The 21,649-nt window shown below is 39.0% G+C and overlaps 1 long non-coding RNA gene across 2 annotated transcripts in view; it reads left to right on the forward strand.

Moving 5' to 3' along the window:
- LOC121672025 overlaps window positions 1-20,841 on the forward strand; it is a 47,057-nt gene extending 26,216 nt beyond the window's left edge. The window contains exons 4-5 of one of the 2 annotated variants that reach the window (XR_006018727.1): window positions 15,481-15,543; window positions 16,595-20,841. This is a non-coding gene — a long non-coding RNA (uncharacterized LOC121672025). The remainder of the gene's footprint in view (window positions 1-15,480; window positions 15,544-16,594) is intronic. The other variant, XR_006018728.1, reaches the window with a different exon arrangement.
- Window positions 20,842-21,649: the final 808 nt, after the last annotated feature.

Here is a 21,649-nt window from a genome sequence, read left to right on the forward strand (position 1 = left end):
TGAACCACTGAAATCCTTCTGTGTCTTGGGTCAATAGGATCATAGAATACAGAAATTTCCAGACTAGACAAAACTACTGAATACTAAATATCTACTCTGAAATACAATCTCCAGCAGTACCCAAATCCTATTACCAATAAAAGTGTATGACACAAGCATTCCAAATTTCTCAAGGAGGTTTTATGGCCTTATATGATTACAACAGAATTGCTGTTCGCTGTGTACAGGTTTTTTCTTCTATTTTTGCCATTCACCACCTGCTTTGTAAGAATACAAAGCCAACAGCAAATGTCTAAAAAGTGCTTTTCTTGAAAATGTATTTCCAGCATTCTCCTACCTTAGTAACACAAGTTACACCACTGATGAAAACCATTCTTGTCATGTCTGTTCTAAGTTGTCTTGATAACCGGTAAAGGAATACACCAAAAGTATGGTTCACTTGAGCAACAGCTGTCACTTGCTTTGAGAATAAAGCACATTCAGACTGTGGCTTGTGACCAACAACTTCTGATGCCCAAATTAGGTGCCAAGTAGTATATTTCATTGTAGGTTGACTCATCATGCAATTTAGCAATATAATGAACTTTTTTATTAAGCAAAGCCAAATAAAAATAAGACTGCAGTGATTGAATGACTGGGGGCTACTTTACATGACTTTGCATGCACAGGTCATTCTAGTATGGAGTATGCTTTTTGTCTCTCTTGACCTTCCCGTGTGTGGATTATTTTACTAGACAATTACCTTTTCTTTTTTATGTCCTCTGAGAAGTCAGATGCAACTTCTTAATTTGTTCAAGAGCTCATTTATGGAGAAGAAACGGAGAAAGTTTTATCCAGAAAAGAATCCTTCTTTGTATTCCATAATTTGTTTCAGATGCCTCTAATTTGCTTTGTAGGGGAAAAGAAACAAGGCCACTTAGATCTCAGCACTAGGCATAAGAGGAAGCGATTTGCCAAGGTTCTATTGGAAAAGGAATCTAAATCAAAACAACAGAGAAGGGACTTAAGTGAAATCCCAAGTACCAGTAGAATGGAACTGAAGAGATGAGAATTCTTATTTCTGACTGAAATCCTGGACTTAAATTAGAGAAGCTTTCTTAGAAGTGTAACAGATTTATATTTTTTCTTGTGCCCTTAGGCCCTTCAAATTCACAGTATAGGCTTTAAGCATTGTTACACAAAATGAAATTCAATTTATTTTGGAAGTCCTTTAAATGAATACTTCTGATAGCCTTATTTTACATCCCTGACATTACTTTCAGAACACCCACTAGCTACATTGCAGCAGCTTTTCAACCTGTCGGCTCTGACTTGTTAAGCAAATATCCAGCAGGGTGTGAATAGGAATGGTATTCAGTAATGGGGCATCCAAGTTCTTGACATACTTAATATACATTCTGGCTTTTTGCTATTGTAAGAAGACAAAAGTCTGTAAAACTGTGGCTTATATGCATATCCCTCTGCACCAGAAGTGTTTCTCACTGATCATGAAAGTCAAAAAAAAACAGGAACCACATGAAGCTACCCATTACTCTGAACTTTTTGCTACCTACTGTCTCTATTTCCATCCTAATGCTGGCTTGATAAATTAAAGGAGATAGCAGAAGATGTCCTACGTTGCAAATAAGTATTCATACCCACTTGAAGTCTAATTCTCAATTATAAAGAGGAAAGAACTAGCATAGATTTTGTCTGAACCCTCCAACAATGAAAAATTTTTCAGGGGATCTGCATTTAAAGAGCAGGGCCAAAGTAACCCAAGGAAATAATTATCTCTGACCATAATAATTGACTCCTTCTATTCAATTTGAGGAGTGCCAAAGCAGCACTCTGCAGCAGAACTGGCAAGTGCTCTATTGCACTGATACCTCTGTTGGGGCAAAACAAGACACTGCCTGTGTTTGTACAGAACTATGTTTGGTGTTGTGTTGTGTTGTGATTTGGGGTGTTTCTCTTAATGAGAGATATGGCTATTGAAAATAAAAATGATAAAAATCTTCCTTTCTTGTAGGTTTTCATGCCCCAGCCCTTATATGCAAACACTGTAGCTACTGTACTTTTAAAATGCTCCAATTAGGAGAAACCCCAGAGGCAAGAGGTTACCATCACTGGCAAATACACCCTTCTCGTGAGAGCACAACAAACCCCCCATTCATTACAGAGTTAGGAGAGCACAGAGCTCCCTGGTGTTTAGTCCTCCTACAGGGTCCAGAGCAGCAGCACAGCTCACATAGATCTGGTATGCACTATCTTGCAGCTGGAAGAAGGTCAAGAACCTGTTGCTGGTTGCTGTAGTCCTTATGGGAAATAAAATGATTAGAAAAATTAGTTTAGCTGCAGGCTACAATACATAGATACACAGGCAAAGCTCATTTTCTGAACTATGCAGAAGGTCATCACCGCATTGAAATTTCATTTCTGGTTATGGATACATATAAATCTTTTTTCTTTTTTTAATATGAAGTAGTTCAAGGCAGCAGACCTTGAAAGTGTCTTTATAGGAGATGCCATAGGGGATCATGCCATCAGTACTGATTTTGTTGAACATTCAAAACTTCTAAAAGATTTTAGAGAAAATTTTCCAGAAAACTGTGATGCTAAAAAGCACAAAATTATTCACTTGTCTTCCGCATAACTCAGATAACAAGTCAGATTCCCACGTCTCTTTTTCTGGATTAGTGGTAGATAAGCAAAAGAAAAGACAAATAAGAAAAGTCTTCAGGCATTAACAAACTTTTAGTAGTTTTCATTGTCATCATTCCAGAGAGGATTTAATGCAGTTTATTCTTCAAAGGACTTTGCAAGTAAGAAACTGAACACTTCCATATGGACTGTGCTCACAGAGTAGTGCTGTCATTCCGTACCATTGGTAATCTCATGATAATGTTGCAGATCTCTTGTATCTTCTGTGTTTCCTCTCCATCTCCCTCCTTATGACTGTCTTTTTATACACTGAGGTTTTTTGCAATCTTGAATTGGGTCAAAACAACCTGAATTTTGTGTTTCGAAGAGAGTAATAGCAAGAGATTTCTTAGTTGCGTCATTTCAGTTTTGTGGATTTTGCCATTGTATCTGAAGTAATTGCTGCTCTCACCCATTTGATGTAATTGCTGTTAGTAGTCATCCATTATATATGTATATATTTATTAAATAATACAGTAGATTTGAAATGTTATATAAATTGATTATCTGCGCAGCTTCCCCTTTCCAAGCCAAAATAACAATTACATGAATTTTGAAAGGGTTTTTTTTTTAAGCTGGATGGAACATATAGTATTTCCTTCATTAATTACAAATTTCATTTTATCAAATAATTCCATACAGAAGCTCCATACAGAAGTCTTTGACAGTAGTCTTATTCTTTCTTTTATCAGTACTACCCCCTGGCATCCACAAATTATTGGCTCTTTTATTGTCACTTGTTTAACAGATTCTAATTAGTGATAGTATCCCTCTTGTCACTTAACAGAATATGTAAGGTTTGTGGTACAATGGGAAAAGGAGGATAAACTTTCTTCAGTGCACTGTTGGACTTTATCATGCTGAAGGACTCTAATGCTGTGACAAGAACATGCACTGATAGATACTGCAAATTAAGGTTTCTGGATGCCTTCAGAGCTTCAGAGGTTCTGATGGAAGATGAAGGGGAGCCAGAAGACAAATGACCATTCAGATAAAAAAGCTTTAAAAAATTGGGGTCTTCATTCTAGAAATACATAAAATTCTGTGCTTGGCTGTGTGAGGGAATGTCCAACTTAAGCTCTCAGGTTTTTGTGCGGTGGCCACCTTAGTGAAGATAGAAAAAAAAATGATCTAGATACTAAAGTTCTCATAATCCAATGATTTTGGTTTGGCCACTTGAACTTTCAAGACCTGATAATTAAGGTCACAGACGCAGATCCTGTTAGGAGGACCTGAAGTCAGTTTAGATGTGCAGGACTTTGTTCAGTTTGGCATGGAACCATTTTTAGTTCCTAGGTCTGGACTAACGGTAGTTACTGTAATACATTCCAATGCTAAGTTTTTGAGGAGTCACCAGTTCTGGAAATTCATCTCTTAATTTATTTACGCAGGATAAAGTAAGGTGTACATTAAGTGTCTCTGGTGATTACCTGATTTTTGATATTTTGGTGAATTGCGAAGACATAAGCTTCAATGACTTGGTTAAATCTCCACTAATTAGTTGAAGTTCAGTTATTGTATGTATTCCTCTAGCAATTACTAGATGTTCATTGGTGCCAATGTCAAAAACTGGATAGAAGCCAGTCTGGGCCTCATTATCTCACCAGAAGTCCTTAGGTGCTAATCAGAATTTGATAAAGATTAGACAGTTCCCTGCTGGCTCTTGGCTATTAAATTCCACTTACACTGTTGCCTCATAAATACTACAAATTCTCTTTCACTAGCAGACTGTTCACAAAATCCTTTGAAAAGAAAAGTTTCATTTTAGGATGACTGAGCAAAATGGAATCTAATTAGGCTGGAAGACTCCTAACCACCATAATTTCTCGCAGTGTAATAATGCCAAAATAATGCTTTTGAAGCTGTCCTGCTACAGGATTTCCAAATAAATGTGTGTCATTAAATTAGGAGAGCTTAGCAAACTGGGATGCCTAGTACTGATCTAAAGGGCAAAGATTTATAGATGTCTATGAAGAGAGCTGGGATTTTGTAAGTTAAATTGCACCTGTGGTGCATTGCTGGATTTGAAACAACCATTTTATTTTATAGCAGTTTTAGAAGAAAATCAGTCTTCCCGCAGGAGCTGCTTAGTCAGCTTTCACACGGAGAACCTGGAGGGGCACAGTCCCTTTACATAGGATCTGCAGGGTTCATTACTGCGTGTGTTGGATTGTCCTTTTTCATTCCCTGCAGATAATTCAGGCTTAATCTCGGCAGCATATTTCCAGGATATGGTGTACTCCTGGGCACAAACAAGCAGGAAACCAGCCTGGAGTGTTTCACCAATACCTTTATAATAAATCTGTAATCACTAGAAATATGCTGCCTTTGATAGCAGACTAAACTTCAGTGATGAAAGGGGCAAAAAAAGCTCCATTAGCAGTTCTTCCCACTAAAATGAAGGAGCTAATATGATTTTGTAATCTTGACAGCAGCCACATACCTAAACCAGTCAGGCTAGGGAAAGAAAGCAGGAACAAAGCTGAGGGTGATCCAGGTCTTAGGTAAAGGAGAACAAAGGGGTGTCTGCGCAGCACAGAGCAGGTATCTGAATTACCACCAGGGAGCTACCAAGCTTGGCTTGAGAAGCCCTGCTCAGCAAAGCCCTTCCTAACAAGGCTATTTAGCCCCCATGGAGAGCTGCACTAATACGATTATGTGACTTCTGCTGTGCAGGATTTCTTGCTCAAAGGTACCTAAAATCTTTACACAGGATTAGCTCATACAGCATAGAAATACTGTTAAGGAATTGCTTGGCTGTATCTGAAGACATGAAAAGCAGGTCAGTGTCCTTGAGTGCTTTGTAGAGCTCAGAGGAGAGCAGTGAAGCAGCAGCCAAGGATTGTATGCAGTATACACATTCTGCTTTGTTTTGCACTCATCCGGTGCAAAAAATACAAATAAATACAAATTTTGACATTGAATTTGTGGGCAAATGCCGCCAAAGGGAGACAGTCTTGCTTTATAGGTTATATAGTGTAGCCTGTAAAAATTAAACCTGTTTTTATTATTGGAACTGGCCATGGTGACACCTTAACTGCTTTCAGAACCTTCTGTGCTGTTTATCTTGTAGGCATGTGCCAATTTTGACTTGGAATTTTTATTCCAAAGCACCTTCTGCCTTTCATTTATCAGCTTGGGTATCATTCCTGTATAAAAAGCATGATTTGTAATGATAGTGTCAGAAGTGAGTGGCAGTTTGTGAAAAATAGAACATGCAGAGGGGATGTCTCTGTTCCTTGTTTACAATGAAGTATGTGGTGGGAGGTAACAGTGGATCATCATGTTCTTGTGCATAGTCAATGATAATTGGCGTGTCGAAAGATCAGCAACCAGGCCTAAAAATGAGTCTTCTCCCTAATCGAACAGAGGCTGTGATCCTACTTTCTTCAAATTCTGTTGTGCATGTCTTTCTCATTCTGTAGGGATGGAGGCCATTCTCTTTCAGTGGAATCCTTGAAAATCCAAAGTCTCTTCTTCCATTAGGAACACCATGACTTGTTGCATAGCTGAAATCCCTGCCTTTCATTGTCCTGTTCTGTATTGAGTAACTACCAGTATTCTGGTGATGACAAATGATCACTTGGATTATGCACAAACGTGTTAATCATATCCCTGCTTGAGATTTCCTCAACATGTATGCCCAACTGACATGCTAACACAGGCTATAGTGTTGATAGTTTTCCTTTTCAATGGAATGTGGATCACTGGTGTTGCTATGTATAGAGCTTATTATACCATCACTGTAGCATACCACATGAATCTATCCAAAATTAGTACCGAACTGTAACTATAAAAGTATTCATCCAAGAAAAAAAAAGTAAAATTTGGAATATGTCTGTACATTGACGAATATATAGAGTATGTCAAATGGGCATAAGTGTGGGGAGGCTGGTTTTAAGTGGGTGAGGAAGCATCCAGGCTGTTCATTAGATGCAGTTCATAGAAGTGCTCAGATGCATTGAGGTTTTGAGCTCATGGTCAGGACTGGGCATCTGAAGACAACAGGTAAATTAAGGTTTTATGGGTCTCTCACAGCAGGTGGGCTTGCCTGCTGCCTAGAAAAGATCTACTCACAGATATTTTTTGTATAATCATAGGGTGATCATTTAAAGTATGATCTTATATCAAAGTTATATTTAGTACCACTGGTTTTCCACAGGTTCTTGGGGAGTGATTTGACAAGGAAGATGTGGTACAGCCCTGTTCTATCTGAGCTTTTTGTCTTGCCTTGTGGTAATATCATTCTGCTTCTGATTGTGCTCACAGTCATTCGTTGACTTCACTTTTGTCCACATTAGCAGGAGTGCTGATGATAATAATGCTAAGAACATATGTAGGTCTTGACAGGATTGTAGTCCATATATGCACAGGATGAAGTGAACCTAAGTCCGGGCTTTCAGCATGTTAATTTTACTTGGTGTTTGAGTAGGCTAACAAATTCTGACTTCTGTTTCCACTCCTCAGACTCGCAGGCAATTAAAATAGTAGCAGACATCACTTCACAACATGGGTAATGAGACCAATTCAGGTCGTAAGTCATTTGAGACTAGACTGATATATGTGATTAGTCACGTGTGAACAAATGCTTCACAAATTTATGAAGCAGTTTTGCAGTACCTAGAGGACAGTCACCTCCAGCTCGCTGACTCTTATGGAGGATCTCTAATTGCTCACAGAGCCACAACATCTCAGTTATTCAGCAATTAGAATCCTCCAGAATTATAGATTGGTACACAGACTTAAAATCTGTACTTAACCTACAGATCTCAGTGGTTTGCTGACCACAGAAGATAATAATAATGTTTTTTTCCTAATTTAACAGTTGCAATTTTTATTTTTTGGAATTATCTGGAAACAAGCAGGCGTTTGCTCTGCATTTTTTTAGATACAAATTTTGAACCTTGGAGGGCTTTAGCAGCTCTATATGAGTAATGTGGTTCCTTCCTCCTATCCCAAATATTTCTAAAAATAGCATTAGTGAAAATAGTTTATTGTTTTTTCAAGAAAAAGTTTCTTGCCTGGTTTAAATCATAATCTGTGCAGACACTGCCTTTCTCACAGCCTGGGAGATGTTGATCACTTTTGCATTGTACCATTATGATGTCATCCAAAGAGACAGCAAATACTGTAGATTAATGCTGCCAAAATTGAAGTAATTGCACTGTGGAAGCAGCAGGCGAGTTACTATGGCCATATGGCATTATAATAACTTGGGATAAATAGTTGGGATAATAACTAACGGGAAACAGCAGTATTTCTAGGACATGAACGTTTGGCAACATGCACTTGGCTAAGAGAAATTCTTATAAATATATGCATTTCTTGCCAGGAAGCTAAGGAAACTACCTATACTAAGAGGGGAATCACAACTCCTTTTTAGCAACAGAAAATGTTTGTGAGGTTGAGGTGAAAGTGACATTTGCCATCTCTTCTCTGCTCAGTTAGGACTAAGACTGGTCTTAGGCACCTCACCTTCACAGAAACTGGAAAGCTACTAGCTTAACAACATCCCTGAAAGTAAATTTAGCTCGATAGCTAAAACTTTCTCTGAGTTTCTGTTGTAGTCTCAGAGTGTACAGTGTATGTAAGTTGCACAAAATGACCTCTTAATGACCCTCAGGAAACCACAGAGATGTCCTTGTCCCTGGCAGCTTGGTGCTACAGGGACAGCACGCCTTTCTTGTGGAATCAGGGCAGCTCTGGATGCAGTAGAGGTGTTTGATCTGGCCCTTAGCACCTGTGGAATAAATAAAAGCAATAGTAGCAAGCTTTCCTTTTTTCAGATGGGTCATGTGCTTCCCTAAATAGAATGCAGAGGGACTCGATCAAGTCTGGTTTTGTAACAACAGACAGAGCACAGCAAAGGAGAGCTGAGAGGGAGCAGATCAGCCTCACACAAGGGGCATAGCACAGTGCACTATGAGATTGTTCTCAAATTTCTCATGTCTTCCTCTCCTTTTGGTCCATAAAACAGCAGAAAGAGGGAAATTTCAGACTGGAATTTTTTTCTGTCCCTTGTAGTTGACCGTCATCAAAGTAAGGTATCCTCTGCTTCAGTGTAGGTATCTGAATTAAAAAAAATAACTGCAGCCATGTCAGATTGTGTACTTGAACCAGCACTTTTCCGCTTGTAAAATTGGGCTAGTTATTTAGCCTGGGAGCTGTGAGGGACATTTAATTACCATTTATAAAATACAGAGGAGCTAATGCAAGTTAGATATTTTATATTCATAGTATTCATGACTTTACTACCTTAGCTCCCCAGTCCTAGAAACTGATTAGACTTGTGAAAAGAAGAGAAAAAATATTTCTAGTAATACTCTTTTTCACTGGTACTGGAACACAAATTACAAAGTGGTTGCACAACTGACTATGGTTTCTCAGAGCTTCAAGATATTTTACCGTTCCCTCAAAGATGCCACAATGAAAAACCGTTTGATGCTTTCTTGGTAAGTACATCATGCCACTGGTACTTCACATGTTTAGTGTGAATGTTTAGTCACACTTCTAATGTATTTTTTTTGTATCTAGAAATTACGGAAGGACAAATTCACACATGCTCTGGAATTTGAATTGAAGTAGATGAGAAATTTAACTTAGGCCGTAGTAGCTCAGAAAGTAACACTGGTGAGAAAAACATGCTCAGCCAGCATAGTTGGTTTTTACTGAACTTGCAGACTATGAATTACATTTTTACTCCTATTTGGATATTCTGAGAACCAAAAATGTCCTTAGTGTATCCTGACTACATCCACTTTGAATCCAGCATGATGATCTGTTGCTCAGAAGTGAGACAGAGAATAGCAATTCCTCTATTCTTGATAGGTCACAGAGGGGAAGGAAAGCTTCCATTAGAAGTCTCTGCTCTGGTAGACTTTCAGCCTAGTAAATAATGAGTAACATTGCTGTTCCACTTGAGCAGGCTGTCAAATTAAGTATGTTTCTGTGATGATGCTTCTGGCATAGCTGGCCTAATGCATATGCAATACGTGTATTCAAGTAAAATGAAAATGAAATAAAATGCACAGTGAGTGTGTGAGCTGGAAAACCTTATGCTGTTTCTGTGACTAAGGTTGGTGACTCGGGTGTTAAGCAGTATTTCGCTAGAGCAGGAGGAGAGGCCTCTGGTGTTGAAAGTTGTAGCGCTAGTACAGCCAGGGTTCCTGTAAAATAGAAGTCATCAGCCTACATGCCTATCCCCTTGGCAATAAGAGGCAGGGTGACAGATGAACTGCAATGGCTCCAGCCGTAGGATATATTACAGTCTTTTTGCTAATGCAGACGTCTGTGGAAATAAATGGCAAAACCTACATTGCAAAGTGAATGGCAAAAGCCTGACTTTGAGACCCAGAAATACTTGAGTGAAGTCAAAATCTCCACAGGCATCTGTGAGTTTTGGACGTGTCTTTTCACAGGGGCCTTGATGTTTGTTCTAGCTTTTAGCAACTGGTGACCAGAAACAGACAGGTGCTATTTTACAACCCATGTAGGAGCTGTTGCAGCTGTCTGACTCTCTGGGAGCTTACAAGGGCTAAGAATGTGGGAAAGCTTCTCTTGTATAATGTTTTGCCTTGTCTCTGTTAGAGGTTATACTGAGCACCCTTTTTTGTTGAAGCAGGGGCTAACCATGATCTGATAAAAGATTCCAGATTTTTATTTCACAGACGAAATAACTGCACAACTTCATCTTCCAGTTAGACAGGTATGAAAAATGTTGAATGAGGCACACCAGCTTCTGCTTACTGTTTAGCAGGGGAATCCTTTGTGTGCTGGAGGGCATGATGAGGCCGGGAGGGAAATGGCAAACAAGACTGGGAGAGCAAGGACATCTGCTGCTTGAAGACAAATCTGGTGTAATTGGAGTAAGTGAAATGTTGCCAGTTCAGGAAACAGGCTGTAATATTACATTATCCAGATACAGACTTTAAGGACAGGCAATCATCACGGAGAACAGAGGAGGAGATGATGACAGTGTGAATGAGGAAGGGCATTATGCTCATAACAGAATAACCTTCACATGGATGGCAACTAAGAGACACCTTGAACTTGAGGCTAAGGACTGAAATGGTAAAACAAGTATAATAGGAAACAATTACTTGTCTTCCAGGGCTGGGTGAAAATACAGATCAGGAAATATTTATGCGGATGTGGGACTGTACTTGGATAGGACACTGATCATATGAAACTGCAATTACTCTGACATTGACTGGAATGAGAATTATGGAGGGATTTAGGAAGCTGGAGCTGTGTGTATTGACAGATTCCTTTTACCTGGCAGCCTGACAACCACCAAGATTAGGGGCCATTTGGAAAAAGCTGCAATGGCTAAGCAAGGCAGCACATCTGCTGATGCCAGCACTCGGGCCAGAATGACATTAGCTGAAAGTTGGGAAGGAAGGAAATTGATGTTGAATGTGACCATGATTCTGATTTCCAGATGTGAGGAAATCCATGCTCTATTGTACTCTGTGGGCCATAACTTTTGGGTGAATTGAAGTCATTTTATTGGATAAATTGATGTCAATTAGTGTCATTTTACTAGATAACATGCCACATTAGTTTTCAAGACTATCTGTCCTGACAGGCCCAGATTTAATTCAGTGTGTTTTGATTGGACAAAAGGAAAGAATGTGGTGCTTTTAAAGGAAAATGTAAAGAGACATTGTGAAGACCTAGATCCTTCTAATGATCAAATGTTAGATTGAGGTTAAATAATCAGGCTGTATTGTCACTGAGACGTGTTACTGCAGTTATAGTAATCACATCCATCAAAAATGCAATTTCTCAAGCTTATCATCTGATATGTACCATATATATGCACATTAGTTTGCAGTAAAAGAGCAAGGGACAATAGCTTTTTAGACCTTTTCATTTTCCTGCTAGTCATGTTGTTTCTGATATACTTGAGTTGTGCTGTGGCACCTGTCTTTGTTGGAACAAAGCTATTCTCTCACTAAAAGCAATTAACTCGTGATTTGGTGTGTTCAGCCAAATAGCCTCGTATTTGCTTTGATGATTTTGTGACTATTTGAGGGTAAACCCATCAAGCTGACACCGAAGAAATGAATCTTTAAGGCTGCACTGGATGGCAAACTAAACTAAACTGATATGATATAATTTAATAATATTCCTCCTATAGTGAAGCTTTAGGAGGAAAGTTTACAAAGAATGTAAAAAGTGTTTAAAGAAACTTCCTAAAAGCAAACTGTGAATAAATACTGGCTAGTGGGAGAAAAATCTTCATCCTTTATCTTGCTCAAATAGTGCAGTAATGTTTAACAGTAACATTTTTTCATATGTATATGACAGTACACTATAAAACAAATACATATTAATGCAAAGTTTGTCATTTCTCTTTTTGGATTATTATGAGACAGGATGGTAGAAGCTTAATGGAGAAATAATGCTAACCTCTTCCATGTTGTTTTCCTTCCTGCCATGGCAGTGTGCTTCTGTCCCAGTGACATACACTGAGGTACCCAGTGTTGACATCCATTTTCTAGCCACTAAGAGACTAAAGGCTGCTTTTAATTTACATATTACATTTAAAAGAGAAGTTGCTGCTCTCCTTAGGGATAGACTACAATAGCTACCCAAATGTAAGTACAATTTTTTTTAAGCCAATGGAAACAGTGGAGACTGATCCACAACTAGCTAAAACTGGACTGGCTTTTGTAGATGCACAAGAATTATTGCTTGAAAGGCAATCTCTGTCCTCGAATCTCTGGGTGAGGTGAATTTGCTCCACAATGCTCCAGGCTGTGTTAATGTGACTTTTCAGGTTCTTGGCTTGAAATAAAGTTAGCCAGCTTGCTTAGTTCCCACACAGAGTATGCCCCCATTTATTTGCAAAATACCTTCTTGCCACGGTGTGATCCAGTGTAAAGCTATTGAACTTAGTGTTCTGTCTGCAGAGCTTCAGTGTGAGCCTAGAGGACACTTATAACCTCGAAGGGACTGGAATCTATCTGCCTGGAGGATGGAGGATTGCATGATATGGAAGCAGTTAATGCCAGCCTGCAAAAAGACAGCTTGAGTTGTTCTTCCTAGTAGAAGGAGTAGTAGAAGAAGTTTAGACTGACAAGGTGGGAATAAATACTTTTTCTATGGGATGCAGATGACAGCAGAGTTATGTGGTTTGGTCAGACCACTGAAACCATCACACATACCTATTAAAAGGGAAATGACAAAGATGCAGAGAAAGCCCTATTCCAACAGTCCTTACTTACATAATTTGTCCTGCAGAAGTCTTTTAAAAGCTGCAAGACATAATTTACAGGAAGACCCATGCCTTTTCTTACATTGACATAACATTGTGGACTAACTGGTGGTGTATATTTACAGTGATGTAATGAATATTTGATGTAAAAAATTTCTCTCACGGGAACTTCTGTGAGCTGTTTTCTAGGAATGTTTATCATTACTTTTGAAGTGTTAACTCCTTTGAATGGGCAAACTATATTCCTCCACTCATTCTGCCAGATTCTTGGTAAAAATCTACAAATTTCTTTTAGATTGAGATTAATGGGGCGGCATCACACAAACCACAACTGGATCTGTCATAGTAATTTAATAAATTTATAACTCTCATACTTCCAGGATAAATATAATTTTGAAATGTGGTTACCATTAATATCTTTTAAGAACCACACAAAATTCACTATATTTTTCAGCACTCTGGTCTGGATCTTCCCTCTGTAGATTATTTCTAGACCTTCAGCAAAATGAGGGAAATAAACTGTTTCAAAAGCATTTTTTTTTGTGCATATGCATTTTGCAGGCCAGAGAGTAAGAGTTTCCTACGCAGCCACACAATTCCTACTGCTTCTTTAGGAGAGCAAGTCTTTTTCTACAGATTGTTAAGGGTTGTAAGGGATGCAGTCCCAACACTTCCCCTGCCATGAGCAGGGACACCTTCTACTAACCCAGGTTGCTCTGAAACCCATCCAGTCTGGCCTTGGACACTTCTGGTCTCTGGACATCCACAACCTCCCTGGGCAGTTCAGGAGTGATGCAAGTAGGCTGTCAGTGTGGGCCGAGGCTGAGGCAGGGGAGGATTTACAGAACATACCCAGGATGTGCTCTAGGGATAGCACAATAATGATGAGATCTATGAAGTTGCAAGGGGGGAAGATGGACACAAAGAGGCAATGACAGGGAGCAGTGGTGCGAAGCTGCCTGTTCTGAGTCACAGCACTGGCACAGGAATATGGAGCTTTTCTCTGTGGAGGAGCCTGGGGGGAAGGTGATCTCTTCTGCTTATTCAGGCTCTTTCAAATGTACAAGCTTCTGAGCATATTTTCACAAATATCACTAACATACAAGTAACATTAACATACAGCTGCTATTGACAGATATAAATTTGTTGCTCTTCTTGAAATATAATTAGGGCTATGAATAATACCAAACTGAAAGCTCCGGGAGCTGTGTGTCTCTCCAAGAATTTTTCTTTATTTTAGACACCAAAGAAATACTAACGATAGTCACAGAAACAAGGAAAATACCTTAGCTATACTCCCTCTGCTATCTGCACTGTGATTTTGTTCACTGAGCTCAAGGAGGCTGTTTTCTGCATGTCTCTTTTCTGCATGTTTTTCCGTGTCCCCTGAGCCTCTTGACTGCAGTTCTGTGTCTTTTTGGAGCTTTCTTATTTCTGCAAAGGGAATCACTGCCATCTCCTGGTCAAGCAACAGAGAATAATAAAATTCTTCCACCCACTTGTGAGATGTACCATTGCCCCCCACTCTGTGGAAGCAGGGATTTTCAGCGGGGGATCCCTATGGATTTGGTGCAGGCCATTCTGTGATTATTATACCAGTTATTTATCTGAGCATTCAGAGAAAAAGGGAGCACTTCATTCATCATAGGTTGGCTGTCTGGTCCAACAGGTCCTGACTAGTCAAATTTGTACATTTGTTCCATCATTGATGTAATATGTAAATGGGGATAAATCAATTATTTGTGCTATAAAAGCAGGACAATTTAAGTACGCTTTCCTTAGACAATGCCTTAGACTTCTTTAATACCCTTACAGATCAACAATCCCCCTTTGTGTTACACATCCACATAAATTCAGTCTGTACTTTTAGTTTTGCTTCCTGAAGTGACTGTATCAGCACAAGAGCTTAAAAATCTGTTGAAGTGAATGGCTGAAGGTGCAGCTGGATGCCATCAGTCCTATCAGCTAGTCATATAGTGCCAATAAATGCCTTATGCTTGCTTTGCTGTTTAAGAAATATCCCTGTGACTGCTTGTGAAGGGACAAAACTATTTCCTTTCATTTATTTGGAACAATCATTTCCATAAGACCTGTATGTCTCCCCTAAAAATCTAATCTTCAGTATGACTACATTTTCTATGGTCTTTCTTCATTAGAAAATTCTGGCATATATTTAAGTCAGCTTAAATATTTATTTTCTCAAATACCAGTTTGGAATGAGCATTTCCTAATTTTTGTCTTCCAATAACTTGCCTTATTGTGACCTCTGAGTTCGTAGCCACAAGTAGATTAAAAAACCCACTTAAGTATAGCCACCTTCAGAGCCAATCTGCCAGCTAGTGCTATATAAAGGTTGCACTTCGAAATGTCAGTATGCATTGTATCTTGTGTGTCTGGAAAAGACTAATGGGTAAGGAGGCAAAGCTGGGAAGTACCAGTACAGCATTTTGAGACTTTGGTTTGTGGTTTACAAGAAAAAAAAAAAGTTCTTAAAAAATGAGACCAGGGGCTTGCAGCCATTTAATGTTTAGATTCATTGTGTTTGTTCACATCCTTTCTGTGCTCTAATTCCATAGCTCTCTCAATTGACTGCATGGGAGAAAAAATTTGGCCAGAAGCTGACACCACTTCTCAACAAGGTTAGGAGAAACATTTAATCTCATTTTTTGTTATTATTAGTTCCCATTCATATCTACAATGAAGGACAACAATTTTTTATTCCCCACCATGTAGTCTGTGAGACTTTAAGGATAAAGGATTTGGTTTAATGGTTTTCATCTTTTTACTTCTTAAAGAGCAGGTATTATTTTATGGCACTCTTTCTCATACTCAGTAGACCTCCACTCATCTAGTAAACAAATTATTTGAGCATATTGTTATGCCCAGAAGATGCATATGTCTGTATCATATGTATTAGCCAAATGTTCCAAAGAAACCCCATGCCGCAGAACAGATAATTGTAAAAGGCTTCTCACCAGGAAATAATTTGGAGGTAATCAGACCTGTCCCTGGTAAGTTTTGGAGCTTTGTAGACATACAAGATGAACTCAGATTAAGACTTTGATCGGTCTGTGATATAAAGTCTAACAACAGCAGACAGCAAAGCAGGAATGGTGGCAGCTTTAATCATGGGTTTTGCCCACATTCAGCAGGCCAGCAGGGCACTCATTTCAGAGACTCATAAGATTCTTCTTTCCCCGTGAAATCCTCTTGCTGCTTTCTGGTTCACTAACAGCATCTGAAAATGTGTTCTGATCTGATGTGGTACCACTAACAAAGGAATTCTCTCTGGCCTTCATCCATAATGAAAATTGCAAGAGATTTCACTTCTAACCTGGTAACTGATCTTTAAAGTCAATTCAAAAAAACACTTACCAGTCCTGCCGAGCTGCGGGTCAGTGAAAGATTCCACCTGTTCTCGTGTTCTCTCCTACAATGCCTGCTTCTCTTAGTCAAATGACAAAAACCAGTGAACAGAAGGCATGGTTTTCATCTTAAGTTTTCATGTTTAAAACCTGAAACCTTCAGGTTTACTGTCAAGCCTATACTTTTCGAGATCTCTTAACAGTACAGAGCCATCATGTGTAGTAGGCTCCACAGTGTTCCCTTCTGCTGAAAAAGAAATCATTATAATCTTTTCACATGGTCCTTCATCTAGCTGAACCCCCTCATTTCCTTGTCTCCTTTCAGCTTTCCCTCCCTGAGGTTGAAAACTGAAGACTGTGATCACTATGCAAAAGATAATGGATGTTACCAGCAGTTTTCAGTGTGCCTTTGGAGGAGGTGCAGACAGAGCTGACAGGGTGTGTTACCCATCTGTTCACTGTCAGTTTATCACAAAGTCTGCCCGTGTTTACCAAACAGCATTCAAGGAGGGAGGGATCAAGGGAGCCCTCCAACTTTGCACTGAAGCAGATGAGAGTACTGCCATGAGCTGTTTGTTCAGCTCTGGGGTCCCGAGCTGCACCAGCGAGGCCATGATAAGCCCCTGGCAATGGTAACAGCCTTGGTTGCCAGCAGCCTTCTTCATAGTAATGGTAGTGCCTGTGGTTCTACCCCTCAGCTGGCCATCAGGAAACTCCTTACTCAGGAATGTCTGTGTCCAGAGTTCCAGAAGGGTGAATACTGGGTTTTACTGAAGTATCTCAGAGTGAAGTTACACCCATGGAGAATGCAGTACTGAGAGGGGGACAGAGTGCTTCTCCTGCTCCGCACTCCATGCTTTCCTCTGGTACCTTGTAGTGATTCACTGGACCCTGCTGTTAGCTGATGCAGCTTGCTAACTGAGCAGAAAGCATGCCAGCAAAAGAATGAAGAGATTGTGGCTGAGTTAGCAAATTGAACCAGTTCACAGAAAAGTGGGATGAGTGCCAAACCTGGCCCAGGACGTGCCAGAACTGTGAGGCTGAAGCCCTTCCCTTCGGCTGCAGCACCGAATCTCCGTGTACATGTGTACCCTTGCTCTTAGGCAACCCATCCATTTGACTGTACATTTAAGCACACGTGACTGCTGTGCCAAGCAGCATCTAGAATCAAAGAGAGAGATTTTCAGGGAACTAAATTAAATGAATGGAAATCTGTTGGTTTCTGTAGAAGTTCTGTCTAGGGAAAGACTAAGAAAGATTAATGTGTTGCCAGATGTATCAATCACATGGATGTCCTATGTATAAACTGTTGATGTTTTGTGGCTCTGCAAAGACAGTAATTTATTAAAAATCTCTTCCATTTAAGACAGAACATTGTGAAGAAACTATAAATAGAAAAAAAAAAGGAAATTACTATTTTACAATCTGGCATATTTTCATCTTTGTTCTACACATCCCACATTAAATCATGCTGTAGCACTTAATGCAGGACTGAAGCAGCTTTATATAGGGGGATCTGAATGCAGGGAACCAAAATCTCCTTCCCCTTATACTGACTATACTTCTACTGCTTTCAGGGGAGAGATGCATTATAAAAAAATTAGCCAGAAGTTTCTTAGATACTGTTGATGAAATTCATCTGCAGTTGATGTTTTAGTGGTGATTTTAATTTTAATATCAAGTGATCATTCCTCCTGTGAAGAAGCTGGCTTAAATGCTAGGGGAAAAAATGGATTCTGACATGGTTTTGTGAAGCAATCATTTCTTATGGTGTTTTCAGTCAGAAAATGAAACAATGTCCCTTCCCTTTGGCTGTCCTATGCTCTCCACTGTTTTGTGGAAAAGAGGAAAAAATCAGGTGATTAAAATCCCTTTCAACCCTGCTCTTTCAGAGACTGTTATCTTCCTCAGTTTTTTTTTTCACAAGAGCTGATGAAGTGTAAGGGATTGGTCAGAGAGAGGATTGTGCACATAGCCTTACTATCTGACTGAATCTTCCAAAATGCAGTTCTTCCGAGTGCTAACTGTAGTGAATTTAACGGAACACAAGGTTAAAGTGAAAAACTAGAAACAAATCCTCTCTGTCTGAAGGCCGGTCAATAACTGAATAGTTTGACAATTCCAAACCCCTGCCACTTTAATGTAATTGAAGTGTGTGGAAAAGACATCCTGTTTCAGCACCTACCAGCAGCAGCTTCCATTACAGGTGATAGCACTCTGAATATATTCAGGCCATACTGGTGTAATGATGGGAAAGGAGTGGGAGTGAACAGTTGTCCTGTCTTTAAAATCTATTTTGAGGGTTTTTGTAGGTTTACACAGATTGCAGTTTACTGTGTATATCAGTTTTGGGATGCACATGGAAGCTCTTAGTATGTCTGAAGATTTTTATGGGCTGGTCTGTCTAAAACTAGTGAGGCTGAACACTTTTGAGGGTAGTTATGAGGAGTCTCTCTAGCTGTCCATTGTCCGGTCCAGATGAGCAAAAAAGTGATATTACTGGAGTGGTATTATGCAAAAAATCATATGAAGGACATGTGCAAAAAGATACGAACAGCGAAATTAATTTTTAAATATCACCCTTAATAGTGTTCATTCAGCTGTATTGATCAAAAATTCCTTTTTGAAAACAATTTCCTGTGACTGCTTAAGCTGTATTTGCTTATTGCTCATGTTAATAAGTGGGAAAATTCATTTTGAGAAAGAGAGAGCCTGGGAGTGATTCCCTTCATTTCCTCTGGCCTTCAGAGGCAAGAAGCAATTTTGCATATTTGATTGTCATTCAGCTGCAGTAAAGGATAGCCCCAGGAGGGCCAGTTTAGGGCAATTACACCTGACTGACCTCCATAGTCATGACAGCAGCTGATGGATCTTTACACAGAAAAGCTTAGTTTTACAGGTCTCTCTTTTGGAAAGCTCAGTATTTTATGTGTGTGTCTATAGCTGTATGGATTTTGAAATGTCCTGCTGACAAAACCAGCGAAATTATCCCAGTGGAGCTAACTGAATATTTACTTCTTCTGTCTTTAGGGAATCCAGCTACTCCAGACAGGATTTCAGACCTGGGCAACTGTTCTTAATGCATTCTCCTTTCAGCTGTAGATATAGGCAGCATAATTGTAAAGTGATACTGGAAATTTCTTTGCTTGATAGGTTTTTTTTTTAGTTTTAATTCTGCAGCCCCTGCCGTTTTTCAGAATCTGGCAGTGGAAATTTCAGATTCACATCTAACATGGCATTAATTTGGAAGAGGGCACTCTGTCCTTTCATGAATTTCCTTAATCATGAATCCAGAAGTAGATTTTTGACTGCGATAAACACAATACAACTTTAATGGTTACCTAGTACTTGGTTATTCTGGGAGGAGAAGAAGCCTGCGTTGACTATCTGCTGATCACGAGCAACCTTCTGGAAGCCATTAGCCACATGGCTTGGCCCAGCAGAAAAAGTTTCCATCTGAGGAAAAGAGGAATCTTATTCTCTCCTTTTCTATCTTAACATGGTAATTTACCTTTGTATTTAATTTCTCCACATGCAAAGAGGGATAATGCTATTTACCAGCCAGTAAATGCACAGCTGCTGTAATTTCTATGGATTGTTAATGCACAGGTATGCTGAAACTGTAGTTTTAATTCCATTACTAATTGGAAATTGGGAAGTTTGCTAGAGCCTTTATCAAATAGAGATATACTAAATGGAACTGTGGTTTTGTAAGCCATGGCAACTTGTCATAAAATCTTTTCTCCTGCCTGATTTTATGTCTGCAAAAGGCTGTTGAAACCAGCAGGAGTTTTACTTACTGCTGCTTATACAGATATTTCCATGAGATTTAACGTATTTTACAATTTTATGCGTATCCATGAATAAAACTTAGCTACTAATGAGGAATTAAGCTAGAAATATGTGGTTTCCAGTTTTTTTCACCACTTTGAGACCAGACTCAGATGAGTCTGATCTCAGCTATTAAGGCAAATTCTAAACAGTATTTTTTGACATTTTTTTAATGGTTATAAAAACCCAAACTAAAGGAAACTCACTTGATGAAGGGAGAAACCCAGAGCTTCTCATCAAGAACCTTTCTGGGGTATATACAGAGAGGAAAATCAGGAGGAAAAACTGCTGAATTTGAGTACAGGTGGTTCAGAGGTCAGAGGATGCCTATGCTCCCATGAAATTGAGTTATTTCTGTGCTGCAAAAACCCCTTCTTGGATGGCACAGGGCATATTTCTTGTGTGCAGATTCTCAAGGTGGTTCAAAAGTGTTTCATGCCTAAACCAATAATAAATCTTGTAGTGTTTAGGACTCAGGGGGACCATGGAATTAATAGGGTTTTCAGCTATGGTTCTTTTTCTGTTCCTAACAATTCTATTTTCTTTTAGATTGCCACAAAATGCTGAACTAATGATTCCAGGGAACAGTCCAAGGAAACTCTGAAAGATTTTCCAAAGCTTGGGTATCAAATTTAAAACTTGACTTTGTACCTCCAGTGCCTAATTATTTATTTTGTGTGACCAATACTCTGCAGTTGCTGATGGTTCATTTTATTGCCATTGAATCACTTCAGACACTCATTACTGCAACATTCTTCTGCAGCTTTTTTCAATTGCCTTTGGATTTCGTTGTCCTAAAAGACATTTAATAATTTTTTTTTTTTTTTGGTCCCACAAGATTACTTATCCCACTTATCAGATCATTGGTGATCAATTCCTGGCAGATCCCAAGAGAGATGTGAGCCGTGTAGTGCTGATCACACCCATCCAGTGTGAAAACTGCTGTTTGTTTCTTGTCACTCCACAATTTTAATGCAGTCATTTCAGTTAGAATTACATCTTGTTCTCATTTACCATCTGTACAGAGGTGAAATAGCTCCCTACTTCATAATTTTAAATTACTGCTTAAAATGTTGGAAATTTCTGTTGGGTTTGAGTTATATGCTTAAACCTATTGGTTGTTGCTGGTTTGCAATCAACTCTATAACACCAGAGTAGGCAGAAGAAATAAGGCTCAAGGTTTGTTATTTCTTGCAGCAAGACACATTATGTGTTATACCAGCTCTAAAATTGCTTATTATTGAAATTGCTTATTATTTCAGAAGACTATAATAAACTCCCTGAAAAATAAAATAGAACTGAGTTCATGTGGAATCAGAGATGAATGATGCATCCTTGCCAAATCACTCTCTGCAAGCATTGCATTAACTTTCATGCAATAATTTGCAGATAAGTTCCATCAAAAACCCAAGCATTCAAGGACCTCTAATAATGTGAATTTGATTTTTGCACATTAAAACTGTGATAAAACCATACTAATTATTTTTAATTATCTCAAGATGAAAATACGTCACTCATGTAAGTAATTATGTAAGTCATTTAAAACTGA

This window comes from Corvus kubaryi, unplaced genomic scaffold, assembly GCF_017639235.1.
Source record: "Corvus kubaryi isolate FWS band 111438036 unplaced genomic scaffold, C.kubaryi_AGA036_p1.0 134, whole genome shotgun sequence".
In the NCBI taxonomy this organism is placed as follows: Eukaryota; Metazoa; Chordata; class Aves; order Passeriformes; family Corvidae; genus Corvus; species Corvus kubaryi.